The sequence below is a fragment of the Rhinoraja longicauda genome, chromosome 1 (assembly GCF_053455715.1).
Source record: "Rhinoraja longicauda isolate Sanriku21f chromosome 1, sRhiLon1.1, whole genome shotgun sequence".
Classification (NCBI taxonomy): domain Eukaryota; kingdom Metazoa; phylum Chordata; class Chondrichthyes; order Rajiformes; family Arhynchobatidae; genus Rhinoraja; species Rhinoraja longicauda.
The window spans coordinates 39,291,523-39,308,602 of record NC_135953.1 but is presented as its reverse complement, the minus strand read 5'-3'; the positions used below and the strand labels follow the sequence as shown (position 1 = coordinate 39,308,602).

General features: G+C 42.6%; 1 protein-coding gene across 2 annotated transcripts in view; it reads right to left on the bottom strand.

Moving 5' to 3' along the window:
- LOC144599157 (long-chain-fatty-acid--CoA ligase ACSBG2-like) overlaps positions 1-10,699 on the bottom strand; it is a 94,072-nt gene extending 83,373 nt beyond the window's left edge. For both annotated transcript variants that reach the window (XM_078409897.1, XM_078409901.1), the window contains exon 1: positions 10,589-10,699. The gene's annotated coding sequence lies outside the window, so the exon portion shown is untranslated. The remainder of the gene's footprint in view (positions 1-10,588) is intronic.
- Positions 10,700-17,080: the final 6,381 nt, after the last annotated feature.

Here is a 17,080-nt window from a genome sequence, read left to right as displayed (position 1 = left end):
AGTAGCAGGATATTTCCCAAATTTACTGTAATAGAACCTTTTAGGGAAGACGAGCGAGTGGGATCATAAATTTATAAATGGCGATACTGGAGGATCGCCGTAGGCAACCGTGAACTGCAACTTTACTTTGTGTTGCCAATTTAGCTACTTTTCTGCTAGAACTAGAATTCTATATATATTTACTGTACTTCAATCTACCAGCACTTATCAAGCAACATGAATTCTAGCTATATTAAGGAGATTTGAGCCCCGTTTTTAGGCAATCTAAAGTTAGATTGTGCTATTTGCTTGGAGTGATATTCTGCATTTTCTATTCTAGCGACTTCAGTATTTTGTGAGTTTGATTTGCAGATTAAGACACTATGTCTTTGTTGAAGTATCTAAAGAAACCAGCTCTAGAGGAAGAGTGTGCAAAGGAAGTAGTTCATTTCTGAAAGAAAGTGAAATGAACAGGACTCAAGAGGAGGTATGTTCAGGAGACATGTCACTTGTGAAGGGTGACAATGAAACAGGATAACGAACTTAAAAATGTAGTTACGCATGTTACAGATGATGACTCTGTTAATGATACGGGCAAGGAAAAACTTAATCTAAAGAGAAAATACCAGGACCAAAGTACCCCCTCCTTAAAACAAGAAAAGAAAGTGGAACAAAGAATATATCAAGTATGGCTTTTTCCTTTCCCAAGCCCTACTCCCTCAACTCAGTGCATGTTTTGCAGTGTAAAATATAGCAACCAGTGCCTGGCTCATTCAAAGTTACATACTCATTTAAGAACAAAGCATAACAATCATCAAAACAAGTCCATACAGTTTTTCAAAAACACTCGTGAGTATTTGCAGAAGCAGCAGAATTTCTTCCAGTCAATGGTAAAGAATGACACTGCGACTAAAAAACCTCTTCTTCTTGCCTCTCTTCAAACAGCACATGTGCTCATGAAAGGAAAAAAACATACACAGAGGCTGAGAAAGCTGTCAAACCGTGTTTGAAAATCGTTGCCAATCTACTACAGGTTGGAAAGCAAGCAGTGGATAAAGTAGTACAAATTCCTTTGTCCAATGACACAATGAAACTTCGATCTACTATGACTGCTGAAGATCTGAAGCATCAGCTGTTGGCGAAACTGTTGGAAGCACCATTTTTCACTCTGCAGTTTGATAAAACTACAGACATTAAAAATGATGCACAACTCATTGTGTGTTGTCGTTTCCCGGATCAAAGCTTGGGAAACATTGTCGAGCATTATCTCTTTTGCTTGCCAGTCAGAGAGCAAACTACAGGCAAATTTATCTTCTCCAAGCTTGACAAATTCATAGAAAATGAAAATTTATCTTGGAGCAAATGTATTGCTGTGACCCCAGACGGTGCTGCAGCCATGATGGGGAAACATAAAGGAGCCACTGCTTGCATCAAAGAAAAATCCCATAATTGCACCTTTTTACATTGTTGTTTACATCGGAAAGCACTGGCTGCCAAGAAACTGAACACTTGTTGCAATGACCAGAAAAATGAGCTGGAAGAATTGTTGCAAGATGTGGTGAAAATTGTCAATGCTATTCTCCCACAAGCAAAACAATGTCAGCTGTTTTCAGAGCTATGCAAGGATATGTCTGCAGATCACATGATTCTCCTCCTGCATTCTGAGGTTCGATGGTTGCCACTTGGAAGAGACCTTGAAAGAGTACTGTCCCTGAACTGTCTGTATTTTTTACTAAGCAAGGTGACGTTGAAGCAATGCATTGCAACAATGTTTTTTGGCTGGCCAAATTGTGTTACATCTATATACTAAAACTCTTGTTTGTTTGTTTGTTCCTGAACTACAGCCAAAACGGCACACGATAGCGCGACAATTTTAGGCCCACCTTACTCACCGTCGTCCCTTTGGTGCTAATGGAAGAAGTTTCATTGAAATCGGTGTTATATGTTTAAAGTTATTCACATTTTAAAGTTTAAATCTATCTCTTAGGGAAGGAGGAGGGAGGGAGGGAGGGAGGGAGGGAGGATAAGGGGGGGTTGAGGGAGGTGAAGTGTGGGGGAGGGGGGAGTAGAGGGTGCTGCACCAATGCATGAGAGGTTTGGGCCCAACGGGTCCACTTGGTCTAGTGACTTCTATTTTTGAACATTTGATTCTGCTCAACTTGTCGCTTCAAGGTAAAGGAGATGACATCTTCGATGTCCTTGGGAAAATAGAAGCTATGAAAACGAAGATCACCATGTGGCATATTAACATTCGTAAAGGCAATTTCTCCAATTTCCCATATTTGGGAAGCTTCCTCAAAGACTGTGAGTGGGAAGAAAAGCAACCTGATCTGGAAAAAACATAATTTCCGACCATCTGCAGTTGCTGTCTAAAAGGTTTGAAACATATTTTCCTCAGAAGCATCTGCAGGACTTGGAAAATCAGATGTGGATAGTTAATCCTTTTATCACATCAAGTGAGCAGATTTGGGGGAAATGTCAGAAGTGTTGATAGAGCTTCATTATGCCTTCACTCAAAAATCATCTTTTGAGATGTACTCCTACTATGGAGACTATTGGATTGGATTACTTGCTTTCCCCAAATACAAATCAATTGCCTTGAAGGCCCTTCAACCACTAGTAATAATGACAACAACTTTCCTGTCTGAACAAGGATTTTCGACCTTAGTAGAATTGAGATCCAAAAAACGCAATTCACTTCAGTATGTTGATTCGCTAATGTGGGTTGCTTTGGAGAAGGAAATTGAACCTTGGTTTGAGAAGCTTGTCACAGGAGTACAGCAACATCCTAGTCATTGATGATAAGTGTGGAAGTATACTGCTTGTCATTTATTTATGGTACACATACACAATAAGAAAACATTGTTTCTAAGAATCTAATTCTAAGTTCTAAGACAGTTGTTTACTAACTTTACTTTATGTAAACTAGAAAAATTCTAATAATTTTTTTGTTCTTAATTTTTTTGTCACTCTAGTTGGGAAGATGGGAGGGCGCCAGATATTCAGAACTGAGCAACAGACAATGTTGTGATGATGTTTTGAGCATGCATGTGACATATACATATCAATACACATACACAACCTTTTAAATGTATCTGGATTTGGAAGAGCCAGCTTCTGGAGAGAAGTATATCAAAAGTTGATATTTGGTGGTATTTTGAGCTTTCATCGGGAAGAGCTATAGAAAGTTATATTAGTTGGATATTAATATATTAAATCATATACTCTATGATTTTTTGAGCTAGTTTTCCAAGAAAAGATTACTTTTCCAAGTAATCAAAGCCCGAAAGGGTAGGATGGGGCTGAAGCCCAGTGTTTAGACGTTGGAAGACGTTGGAAGCCCAGTGTTTAGGGCGTGCAGCGTAGGTTTTCAAGGTTAATTCCCGGAATGGCGGGACTATCATATGTTGAAAGACTGGAGCGACTAGGCTTGTATACACTGGAATTTAGAAGGATGAGAGGAGATCTTATCGAAACGTATAAGATTATTAAGGGGTTGGACACGTTAGAGGCAGGAAACATGTTCCCAATGTTGGGGGAGTCCAGAACAAGGGGCCACAGTTTAAGAATAAGGGGTAGGCCATTTAGAACTGAGATGAGGAAAAACTTTTTCAGTCAGAGAGTTGTGAATCTGTGGAATTCTCTGCCTCAGAAGGCAGTGGAGGCCAATTCTCTGAATGCATTCGAGAGAGCTGGATAGAGCTCTTAAGGATAGCGGAGTCAGGGGGTATGGGGAGAAGGCAGGAACGGGGTACTGATTGAGAATGATCAGCCATGATCACATTGAATGGCGGTGCTGGCTCGAAGGGCCGAATGGCCTCCTCCTGCACCTATTGTCTATTGTCTATTGGAATGTTTTTTTAGCATTCTAATAGAATGATTTTCCAACTCCAGTGGTAATTAAACTTTTTTTTCACTCCTAGTTTTCTTTACATATTTTTAGGATGTTCAAAACGTTGAATAAAGTAAACACATAAGAAATGAGTTGATTTATGATTTTTTGCTCATGTGACAAAATAAACTAGATATAAAATTATACACAAGGGAGAATAAGTTGAAAATTATCAAAAAACATAAGAAAATTTAGTCGAGGGTGAATGAAATTTTGTGATAAAGACTCAAGGGTGAATGACACTGAAATAGTTTAAGAAGCACTGACCTACTGACCTACCTTGTTTAGCACTACCTCCACATAGCACTTCTTCACTATTGTTTGTGCTCTTTCAATTTAGAGCCTTATTTGTTCCAAAATAAAAATCCATAAATGTGGTCAAAATTTCCAAGTCCAAACAACCCACTGAGTGTACCTATTTTTATTTGTTCACTGTTTGCACTGTTTCATTTAACACTCCATTTTCTAGGAACATATCTAGACTGCTAATCGAGGTATTACTGTATTTACATGCAACATGCTAAATTAAACAAATATAAAATTACATAACTATTTACAAAAACACATGTACGGTCAACTACAAACTTGGACAAACATAATTGAGTTGAATTATGTTTGTCTAAGTTTGTAGTTGATAATAGACACAAAATGCTGGAGTAACTGACTAAAGGGTCTTGACCCGAAACGTCACCCACTCCAGAGATCTTGCCTGTCCCGCTGAGTTACTCCAGCATTTTGTGTCTATATTTGATTTAAACCAGCAGTTCTTTCCTGCACATAAGTTTGTAGTTGACCCTACATGTGTTTTTGTAAATAGTTGTGTAATTTTATATTTGTACATTTCTGGCCATCATATGCACAAGATTAGAATCTTCCAAACTGCACAATACTTTCCTCTGATACCAAAACACCATGGTAGGCCAGGGTGATGACCTGTGAACTGGTAGTTAATCACATCTCGTTCTTCTAATCTCCAATGGATATGGGCACAACCTGCTTTCTTCATCCCATGAATAAACCGAGTGAACCTCCTTTGTGCGGCCTTTAATGCAGCAAGCACATCCGTCCTTAATTATGGACACCAAAGCGGTGCAGAGTGCACCGGTTTCTACCTCATCAATAATTTTATGAAACTTGCCTTCTTTTATACCTTACTTGCCGGGCATGGACCTATTGGGTCCAAAACTCTCCTGCAGGCCCAGCAACCCTCCGTGCCAACCTCTCCTGCGGGCACGACAACTGCTGTTGGGTGCAAGGCTCTCCTGCGGGCCCGGCAACCCTCCCTCAACTGACGATCCGTGGACCCGTTGCCAGCCGGGGAGTGTCCCCTGGGGCCATGGACAGGCGAGGGGGGAGAGGAAAGGGGAGAGGGAGCCACTCACCCCGGCCCCAGACAGCCAGAGCGAGCCGTGGACCTGTTGGGTGGAAACCTCTCCTGCAGCAGCAGCTCGACGGTGTCAACCATCTTCTTTGATCCTCTGCTGCCGTGTTGCACCACAGGAGGAAGGTCAGGTGCGGGGCACGCCAGGACGGGCGCCAGTCCTCCCAGCGGAGGGGTGCAAATTTAAAGTTTATTAAGTTAATTGCTTTTAAAATGTAACAAAACTTGATCAATCGAGACCGCAGGGGAATGGTGAGTAGGGTGGGGCTAAAATTGTCGCGCTATCGTGTACCGTTTTGGATGTATTTCAAATGCAATATATATACGCACAAACAAGATGAGAGTTTTAGTAACATACAGATAGATATAACTTGCATTAAAGGTCAACTTGCCATTAGCTTCCTATTTTTTGTTGCAACTATTCACTGACTCATGTAGAAGGACCCACAGATCAATCTGTATTGCAACTATGTATCTTCACTCTATTTGAATAATAATTTAACCTTTTCAGTCTTCCTTGCAAAGTGAGGAACCTCACATTTCCCCGCATTACACCCCAACTGCCAATTTTTTACTCACTCCCTTAATCTTTGTATCATCAGAAAATTTCGCAACAGGATATTCAGTCTCTTCACTTCATTAATGCGATTTATAAATGTTTGCAGTCTGAGCACTCCATTAATTCCTGATTACAAATCCAAAATGATCAATTCGGCTAGACTTTCTTCCATCAATTAGCTGCTCCTCTATCCATACCAATATATTTGTGCCATGACTAAGCATCTTTATCTTACACCAAGAAAAAATGTGGTATCTTTTGAATGCCTTCTGGAAATCCAAAACCACCGCATATGAAATTCCCTCTTCAACCACCTTGTTTGTTACATTCTCAACAAACTCTGGCAATATTTTCCAAAATAATAATCCTTTCATAAAAGGAATCATCTTAGGCAGGTAAGAGTTGGTCGTGGCATCATGTTCGGCATAGACATTGTGGGCCAAAGTGCCTGTTCCTGTGCTGTACTATGCTCTATTGCAAGTTAAATTGCAACTTGTTACAAAATTGTAGTTTTTAGAATGAAATATCCTCTCACACTCTCGCCACGGTTTCTCTCAAAGCAAAGTTCATAAATTCGTGTTCATAAGTGATAGGAGCAGATGTAGGCCATTCGGCCCATCAAGTCTACTCCTCCATTCAATCATAGCTGATCTATCTTTCCCTCTTATCCCCATTCTCCTGCCTTCTCCCCATTATCCCTGACACCTGTACTAAACAAGAATCTATCTATCTCTGTCTTAAAACTACAGGTACTCCTCAGCTTCCGATGGGGGTTCCGTTCCGAGAAACCCATCAGAAACCGAAAGTATTGCAAGTCAAAATCCATTGAAAATGCGCGACCTCGTATCCGGAAGCGAGCGGCGGCTCGCTATGGGTTCCTGCCTTTGCACCATCGCAAAGGCGAACTATCGCAAGTCGAACCATCGTAACCTGGGTAGTACCTGTTGACTTGGCCTCCACAGCCTTCTGTGTAAAAATGTAAAAAACCTTTATTGTCACTACACAAAGTACAGCGAAATTAAAGCAGTCCAGATGATGCAATCACACACAGCAGACAGTACAAAGGATAAACCTTTATCCATAACAAGCTAAACCTAATCTACTGAATTAAACAAACTGACCTCTAATACAATATAGACAAAACAATCACAATACGGTCAAGGCAGGTTACAGTGCAATCAAGACAGCAAGTTATTGCACAGCAATGAGAGCTAACATATTGCAAATGCATCGGTAGTGCCGTTTTTTTTTTAAATAAAAGAAATAATGTAATTAAATATAAGGTGCGGTCGGGTGTAACATGTAATAAGTTTAGCAAATGTTAAGCAATATAAGTGCAGTAGGATGTAAACATGTATTAAATTGAGGCTTATGTTTTCTGACAAGTAACTGACAGTGTTCCGATCAGTTCCGTTCCTTCCATTCAGTTTTATGTGAGTGTCTGGCAGTGTTCAGCTTACGTATGACGCTGGAATAGAAGCTATTCTTGAGTCTATTAATCCGTGATGTAATGGACCTGAACCGTCTACCAGAGGGCAGCAGTTCGAGCAGCTGATGACCAGGGTGGGAAGGATCCCTCAGGATGTTCCACAGATGAATTCCACAGATTCACCACATCTGACTAAAGAAATTCCTCATCTTCCACAAGGAACGTGCTTTTATTCTGCAGCTATGACCTCTGGTCCCAGACTCCCACTAGTTGAAACATCCTCTCCACATCCACTCTGTCCAAAGTGACAAGTGTCCTCCCCCTTACTTTCAAGTCTGAAGAAGGGTCCCGACCTGAAACGTCACACATCTTTTCCTCCAGAGATGCTGCCTGATCAGCTGAGTTACTCCAGCACTTTGTGTCTATCTGCTGTAGTTTCACCTTTGACTACAAATTCTGGGCCAACAATGCTGAAGGTCAGCTGTGAAAACCTCAGAGCATTGAAAGTTGGAGGTGAACCACATGAAACACAGAAAGCAATGAGAGCGAAATTAATAGATAATTAGTGACTGTTACGGTTCTGAACAAAAATGTCCCACAGAGTAAATCCAAGCAAAGTCATATACAACTACTTTTCACAAACCCACAATAGTGAGTGGACTATCTTGGTCAGGTTATATTCTGTTTCAAGATCAAACAAGGAAGTCTTAATTTCTAACACTTGATACAGCAGTGTAACTTTAAACTCACTGCAACCCAACACTAAAACGCAAAATCCAGATCAAAAGGAGACCTAAACACATAATCTATTATTTTTGAAGAAACAACCTGCTGCTCTCTCTCAAAGGACAATCAATTGTCAGTGTAATGATAAAGAAAGATAATCTGGGTGGCAGAGACAATACTGTCAGGTGAAGCTGTTTGTACAATGCACGTGTTCTGCAATGCACTTGCTCTGAAGCAAGTGTTTATAAAATTAATCTAATAACAATGAAATGCAGATGCTGGTTTACCAAAGAAAGACACAAAAATGGTTGAGTATGCTCTTCAGTGATCCTGCCTGACCTCCTGAGTTACTCCAGCACTTTCTGTCTTTTTTTGTAAAACACCATCTGGAGTTCCTTGTATCTACAAGAAAAGTCTGATAATGTTGTGCATGTTTCCAGAAACATAATTGGTGTCATCAAGATTGAAGGCTATGGAATAAAAGGCATTTCGACAGAACATTGATTAAGTAGCAGAGAACAGAGCATAGTGTTGGAAAATTGTTTTTGGATTGGAAGAAGTGTTTGTTAGCGTTCCTCCAGATTGCTACCGGGACTCCACATTCCTTAAGATAGACACAAATGCTGGAGTAACTCAGCGGGACAGGCAGCATCTCTGAATAGAAAGAATGGGTGACGTTTCGGGTGAAAAAGTTTATCCTCATCACAGTTCTAAATGGCCTAATTCGTAAACTGTGGCCCCTGGTTCTGGACTCCCCCAACATCGGGAACATGTTTCCTGCATCTAGCGTGTCAATCCCTTAATAATTTTATATGTTTCGAAAAGATCCCATCTCATCCTTCTAAATTCCAGTGTGTACAAGCCAAGTCAGTCCATTCTTTCATCATATGACAGTCCCGCCATCCCGGGAATTAACCTCATGAACCTACGCTGCAGTCCCTCAAGAGCAAGAATGTTCTTCCTCAAATTAAGAGACCAAAACTACATACAATACTCCAGGTGTGGTTGCAGCCCAGCGGTATGAACATTGACTTCTCCAACTTTAGATAGTTCCTCTGTCCCTCTCTTCCCCTCCCAGTTCTCCCTCTATCTTCCTGTCTCCACCTATATCCTTCCTTTGTCCCGTCTCTGACATCAGTCTGAAGAAGGGTCTTGACCCGAAACGTCACCCATTCCTTCTCTCCTGAGATGCTGCCTGACCTGCTGAGTTACTCCAGCATTTTGGGAACTAAATACCTTCGATTTGTACCAGCATCTGCAGTTATTTTCTTACAATTTTCGATCCATGTCAATACCCTACCTACCCCCAATACCATGTGCTCTAATTTTGTCCACTAATCTCCTGTGTGGGACCTTATCAAAGGCTTTCAGAAAGTCCAGATACACTACATCCACTGGCTCTCCATTTTTCCGTTTTACTTGTTACATCCTCAAAACATTCCAGAAGATTAGTCAAGCATGATTTCCCCATCGTAAATCCATGCTGACTTGGATCAATCCTGTTACTGCTATCCAAATGCGCCGCTATTACATCTTTAATAATTGACTCCAGCATCTTCCCCACCACCAATGTCAAGCTAACTGGTCTATAATTCCCTGCTTTCTCTCTCCCTCCTTTCTTAAAAAGTGGGATAACAATAGCTACCCTCCAATCCACAGGAACTGATCCAGAATCTATAGAACATTGGAAAATGATCACCAATGCGTCCACGATTTCGAGAGCCACCTCGAGTACCCTGCCTGGGATGCAGCCCATCAGGCTCAGGGGATTTATCGGCCTTCAGTCCCATCAGTCTACCCAACACCATTTCCTGACTAATGTGAATTTCCTTCAGTTCCTCGTCACCCTAGACACGTCTTCCAATAAAACAATTGTTTCTGTTTTTTAATCATATAAAGGTTCTGGATAAATATCAATGCAGACAAAATCAGAGGTCACATGCACTTTCAATTTGCAGCATATAGATTATTGTTAACGGACAGGGCATCAAACAGAATTGAAGAACCTACAAATTACCAGATATATTTTATATAAAACGAATCCAGTGGTTTCCCATCACTATCAAGTTCACACTGTGGAAAGAGATGCCAGAGGAGATAGTTATGCCAGGAACTATAGCAACATTTAAAAGCCATTTGGACAGACATGGATAGTAACGGTTTAGAGGGATATGGACCAAACGCGGGCAGGTGGGGCCATCTTGGCCGACGTGGGCAAGGTGGGCCGGAGGGCCTGTTTCCGTGCTGTATGATCCATGACTCCAAGTCTCGACGCGAGTTATCACGAAGATAAATAATAAATTATTCGTTTCACTAGAGTGACTAGCGGGAATAGCTGAGGAGGGTACTATCGCAATGTTTAAGAAACATTTAGACAGGTATGTGGACAGGGTGAGTTTAGAGGGCCAAAAGCAGACAGATGGGGCGTGTTGGGCAAGTTGGGTCGAATTAGGCAAATGCAAATAATAATTAAAATCCGCAGTGAAGAGCGGGGAAATATTTTTCCGACAGCATTGATTGATTTTGTTCCTGATAAGGTGGTGCAAACTTCGCCTTGCCGAAAGGTGGTTGGCTGGCGAAGATACAAATTGAACTGAGTGTAAATACAATCAAATACTTTACCTCGGTAGCGAGCAGCTGATCTACTTCGAACTAACCCTCAACAGTTGAGAATAGCAGAATTGCTGCTGTGTTTTATCTTGCAATATAAATGTGCATCTACTTCCCTGTCCCGGGCAGACGCGCACGTGCGCCTTCTCGCACTCAACTCGATGGAGTGCGCGGGTCCCGGGAGCACCTGCCAATCATTGTGCTCGGCAACCTGAGAACCGCACGCACACCCCAGGCCAGGTTCCACTCGATGCCTTCAGTGTTGGGACGGGACACGACACCCTCACTCCGGCCACACTCGCCTGGCGACGCTGTTACCGGCGCAGCAGTTACCTAAAAATCCAGCGGCCGGACAATGACCCCCACACGTTACAATCGGCTGCGGTACGTCACCCTTTTTGCTTCCCACGCAGGCACTGTTCCGATGTGACTGCAGTCGACGAGAGACAGCGTGAACCGGTGCAACTCGCTGCTTTAGTGTGTGGCAGACAGGCTGTAACTGTTGCACGTGTCTTGAAAGATGCATTTCGTTTTAACAATTAACTTTTGCTTCTTGCAAATACTTTTTTTTTAAATCGTTACATTTCATGGAGATTTCTTTTTGCTTTATCTATTTAATCTTCCACCTGCACATAGACACATTTGCGTCTATCTTCGGTTTAAACCAGTATCTGCAGTTCCTTCCGACACATTTTGTAGATTGGAATTACGTTTTTGTTTGTGTTGAGAAGCTGAACTAATTCGGTGGTCTATAATGGAAGAAATATTTAAGGATTGCTTGGACTGAATTAGATGAAGATGCGATGGAACTTTATCCCAGGAGGCAAATACAGCACCGAAACAAACCTTTAGGTCAAATTGTCAATACCGCCCAAGGAGCCCTTCTACCAAGTCCCATTAACCCACTTTTGACGCATTTCCCCTCTAAACCTTCACTGTCCATGTACATGTCTAAATGGCTTTTAAAAGTTGTTATTTTAACTGCCTTACCTATTACTCTGTGTGAAAAAGTTGCCTGTCAGGTTTCTATTAAATCTTTCCACTCTCACCTTAAACCATGGGGAAAAAGACTGCATCTGCCTCATGATTATATACATCTCTACAAGTCAATTCCTCAATCTCTTACACTCCAAGGAATAATGTCCTATCCTGCCCAACACTCCCTAAAGCTCCGTACTTTGAAACCTGACAATATTCTTGTAGATAGACACAAATAGCTGGAGTAATTCAGCATCACTGGAGAGGATTGGGTGACATTTCGGGTCGAGACCCTTCGTCAGGCTGAAAGGGAAATGAAAGGTATAGACGATGATGTAGAGAGATATAGAACAATGAATGAATGATATGCAAAAAAAGTAACAATGATAAAGGAAACGGGCCATTGCTAGCTGTTTTGTTGGATGAGAACAAGAAGCTGATGTGACCTGGGTGGGAGAGGGATGGAGAGAGAGGGAATGCAGGGGTTACTTGAAGTTAGAGAAATCAATATCATACCGCTGAGTTGTAAGCTGCCCAAGCGAAATATGAGCTGTTCCTCCAATTTGCATTTAGTCTCACCCTGACAATGGAGGAGACCTAGGACAGAAAAGTCAGTGTGGGAATGGGAAGGATCGTTAGTGTTTAGCAACCAGGAGATCAGGTAGATCCAGGTGGACAGAGCAAAGGTGTTTAGTCTCGCCAATGTATAAGAGTCCACAACTTGAACAATGGATACAGAAGATGAGGTTGGAGGAGGTGCAACCTCTGCCTAACCTGAAAGGACTGTCGGGGTCCCTGGACAGAGTCGATGGTGGAGGTATAGGGACAGGTGTTATGGAGTCATAGAGAATCATAGAGTGAAACAGTGTGGAAGCAGGCCCTTAGCTCCAGCCAACTTTGTCCCAGCTACACTAGTCCCATCTGCCTGCGCTTGGTCCATATCCCTCCAAACCTGTCATATCCATGTACCTGTCCAACTGTTTCTTAAACGATGGGATAGTCCCAGCATCAATAACCTCCTCTGGCAGCTTGTTCCATACACCCACCACACTTTGTGTGAAAAAGCTACCCCTCGGATTCCTATTAAAATCTTTTCCCCTTCACCTTGAACCTATGTCCTCTGGTTCTCGATTCCATTACTCTGGGCAAAAGACTGCATCTACCCGATCTATTCCTCTCATGATTTTGTACATCTCTATAAGATCTCCCCTCATCCTCCTGCGCTCCATGGAATAGAGACCCAGCCTTCTCAACCTCTCCCGATAGCTCACACCCTCTAGTCCTAGCAACATCCTCCTAAATATTTTCTGAACCTTTCCAAGCTTGACAATATCTTTCCGATAACATTGTGCCCAGAACTGAACAAATATTCTAAATGTGGTCTCACCAACATCTTAATTGTTTTCCCTTCACCTTAAACCTATGCGCTCTTGTCCTCGATTCACCTACTCTGTGCAAGAGACTATGTGCTACTACCCGACCTATTCCTCTCATGATTTTATACTCCTCTATAAGATCACCCCTCATCCTCCTGCGCTCTAAGGAATAGAGTCTAGGCCTACTCAACCTCTCCCGATAGCTCAAACCCTCTGGTCCTGGCAACATCCTTGTAAATCATCTCTGTATCCTTTCCATCTTGCGAACATCGTTCCCATAACATGATGTCCAGAATTGAACACAATACTCTAAATGCGGCCTCACCTACGTCTTATACAATTGCAACATGACCTCCCAACTTCTATACTCAATACTGTGGCTGATGAAGGCCCATGTACCAAAAGCCTTTTTGACCACCCGATCTACCTGCGACTCCATCTTCAGGGAGCTCTGCACCTGCACTCCTAGACCCCTCAGCTCTACAACACTGCCCAGAGCCCTACCATTCATTGTGTGTGTGTCCTGGTCATGTTAAACTTCCCAAAATGTAACACCTCACATTTTTCTGCATTAAATTCCATCACCCATTCCTCAGCCCACTTGGCCAATTAATCAAGATCCTGGTGCAATCTTTCACAACTATCTTCACTATCTGCAAAACCACCCACTTTTGTATCATTTGCAAATTTGCAAATCTTGCCATGTACTATGCCAAATCACTGATATAGATAACAAACATTAAGGGGCCCAGAAACGAAACCTGAGGCACACCGCTAGTTACAGGCCTCCAGTCCGAGAAGTAACCTTCCACCATCACCCTCTGCATTCTTCCATGAAGCCAATTTTCTCCAATCAGCTATCTCTTCTGGGATCCCATGTGATCAAACCTTCGAGAGCAGCCTACCATGAGGAACCTTGTTGAATGCTACAGCTCTGCCCTCATCTCCTGTATTTAAAGACGACTCGTAAAATTTCAACCAGGGCTCCCGCAATTTCCTCTTTAGTTTCCCACAATGTCCATGGACATATCTGATCAGGTCCTGGCAATTTGTCTATCTTCATACATGATAGTACCTTCAGCACCTCTTTGACTGTAACACTGACTGCTCTCAAGACACTTTCATTGACTATTCCATGTTCCTCTTACCTATCTTTCCCCTCGGTAAATACAGAGGAAAATACTCATTGAGGCCAGGTGATGTTTTGGGTTGGGACCCCTCTTCAGGGGAGAGACAGCTGGAAGAGAGGTGGGGGGTGGGCCAAAGCCATGCAAGTGATAGGTAAATACAGGTGAGGGGGGGGGGGGGGGTGATTGGCAAATGGGTGGACACAGGCCAGACATAAAAAGACAATAAGTGTGAGATAACGGCGAGAGAGAAGATAGTGCGAGATAGAAGAAGTGTGAATTTTCCTTATCTCATACTTTGTCTTTTTATCTCTGTCCAACCACTGCCAATCAAAAACTACCCTGACCTGTATCCACCTATCACTCAGGCCTCATTCAGCCCCACATATCTGGAGAAGTTGTCCAGAGATGCTGCCTGACTCGCTGAGTTACTACAGCACTTTGTGTTTCTTTTGTAAACCAGCATCTGCAATTCCTTATAACTTCATTTCCATCCCCTGCCTGATTCCATCTGCTTATATACCTGTCTGTGAGGTTTACTTTCTTCATTCATTTTTCCCCATCTCTTACCCACCTGGTTTCATCTGACCACCATCCTTTATCTGTTCCACCTATCACCTACCAACCTCTGTCTTAACACCCCCTTCTCTCACACCTGACTTCATCTGCCCATCATTCCCAGATCTGGTTCTATGTTTCACTACCAACCTCTGTCTCTCCCCTGACTCACACTACCAGCAATCTTCCCTCTGCACTCAGTCCTGATGTATGGTCTCAACCTGAAATGTCGACCATCCCTCTGCATCCACAAATGTTGCTTGGTCCGCTGACTTCTTCCAACAATTTGTGTTTTGCCTCCGATGCCAGCACCTGCAGTTTTTTGTGTCTCCTTCCCATTACGAGGACATTCTTCAAAGATGTTCTGAGATGAGATCAGCATGCTGAGATAGGGCCCCCAGTCATGGTTGTCACAACTTCCATACCCCCATTTAGATACATTATATTCCAAATGTGGTCATGGAAATAGGTGGACAGGGGAAAGGATTGTAGAATGTACTGAGAGCTTCCTACAAAAATGCCCCTCCCCCCCCCCCCCCCCCCCCCACTGAGCCGTGAGAATCCCTGCCCCATGGCCGCTCAAAATGGAGAAGGATCATTCAGAATTGAAAGAGTTACAGTTCAATGTACAAAGCATATTTTTAAAAGGAACTGCTGAATAATGACCCAGTGTGTGGATTTACTTATTGCCAACAATCTGAAACAGATTGCAAACGCGCCCACCCCCTCTTATATAAATAATACATTGTACAATGACTCCGTAATCCATAAACAGTCAATGCCTTATTTCTGCAGACTGCAAAAGTCCCTGACTTTTCCCTGTCAGTGGCAGGTTAATTGCAACCAGAGGTAGAATTATAGTAAATTTAAAGGGAAATTCCTATCCCTTACCAATCTAAAGAAGACTTGCCGAAAACCTGTCTTGCAACATATCACACTCTGCACAGAAAAATATATCATTTAGTAGAAACAAAGAACGGCAGATGTTGGTTAATACATAAAAGCACACAAAGTGCTGAAGTAACTCAGCAGGTCAGGCAGCATCTCTGCAGAACATGGATAAGTGGCGTTTAGGGTCGAGACCTTTCTACAGCTTTATCTTTTGAAATTAAAACATCTGATTCTTCTGTACTGAATGGAGCTGAAGTCTGCTGACTCTAGTCAATGCCATACTGCTGGTTTCTTAACTGGAGTATAAGTGAATGATGAACAGAATGCGGAAAAAAATGTTACTTTATTCATTAACCAAAAAAATGGTTAACTAACAGAAATAATTTTGCAAGAATCAGGAAAGGATCAATTATTATCAGGAGATCCAGCAGGCCTAGTTGAGTGTAGTTTATTGTCACGTGTACCGAGGTACAGTGAAAAGCTTTCGTTGCCTGCTAACCAGTCAAAGGAAAGACAATACATGGTTACAATCCAGCTATCCACAGTGTACAGATACATGATAAAGGGAAATAAAAGGAATAACGTTTATTGCGAGATAAAGCCTGATCAAAGATCGTCCAAGAGTCTCCAATGAGGTAGATAGTAGGTCAGGACTGCTCGCTAGTTGTTGGCAGATGAGCACAAGTGTTTGGCGAAATGGTCGCCTAGTCTACATTAGGGCTCAAGGAGGCCATAAGGGGAGCACCTAATGCAGTAGGTGAGGTTACCTGTGCATTTCCCACAGAGATGCTGCCTGACCCACTGAGGTAGTTCAGCACTTTGTGATACTTTGGGCAGACTGAGTCAGGCAAATTTATTTTCCCAAATAAGTCTTAAGAACATGGTAATTTCCAGGTTACCATGGCCAATATTAAAAAACCAGTTGACGGATACAAAAGGCTAAAGTAACTCAGCAGGTCAGGCAGCATCTCTGGAGAAAAGGAATAGGTGATGTTTCGGGTCGAGACCCTTCTTCAGACTGAGAGTCAGGGGAAAGGGCAAGGGGAGATATACAATAAACAATAGACAATAGGTGCAGGAGTAGGCCATTCAGCCCTTCGAGCCAGCACCGCCATTTAATGCGATCATGGCTGATCACTCTCAATCAGTACCCCGTTCCTGCCTTCTCCCCATACCCCCTCACTCCGCTATCCTTAAGAGCTCTATCCAGCTCTCTCTTGAAAGCATCCAACGAACTGGACTCCACTGCCTTCCCAGGCAGAGAATTCCACACCTTCACCACTCTCTGACTGAAAAAGTTCTTCCTCATCTCCGTTCTAAATGGCCTACCCCTTATTCTTAAACTGTGGCCCCTTGTTCTGGACTCCCCCAACATTGGGAACATGTTTCCTGCCTCTAATGTGTCCAATCCCCTAATTATCATATCATATCATATCATATCATATATATACAGCCGGAAACAGGCCTTTTCGGCCCTCCAAGTCCGTGCCGCCCAGCAATCCCCGTACATTAACACTATCCTACACCCACTAGGGACAATTTTTACATTTACCCAGCCAATTAACCTACATACC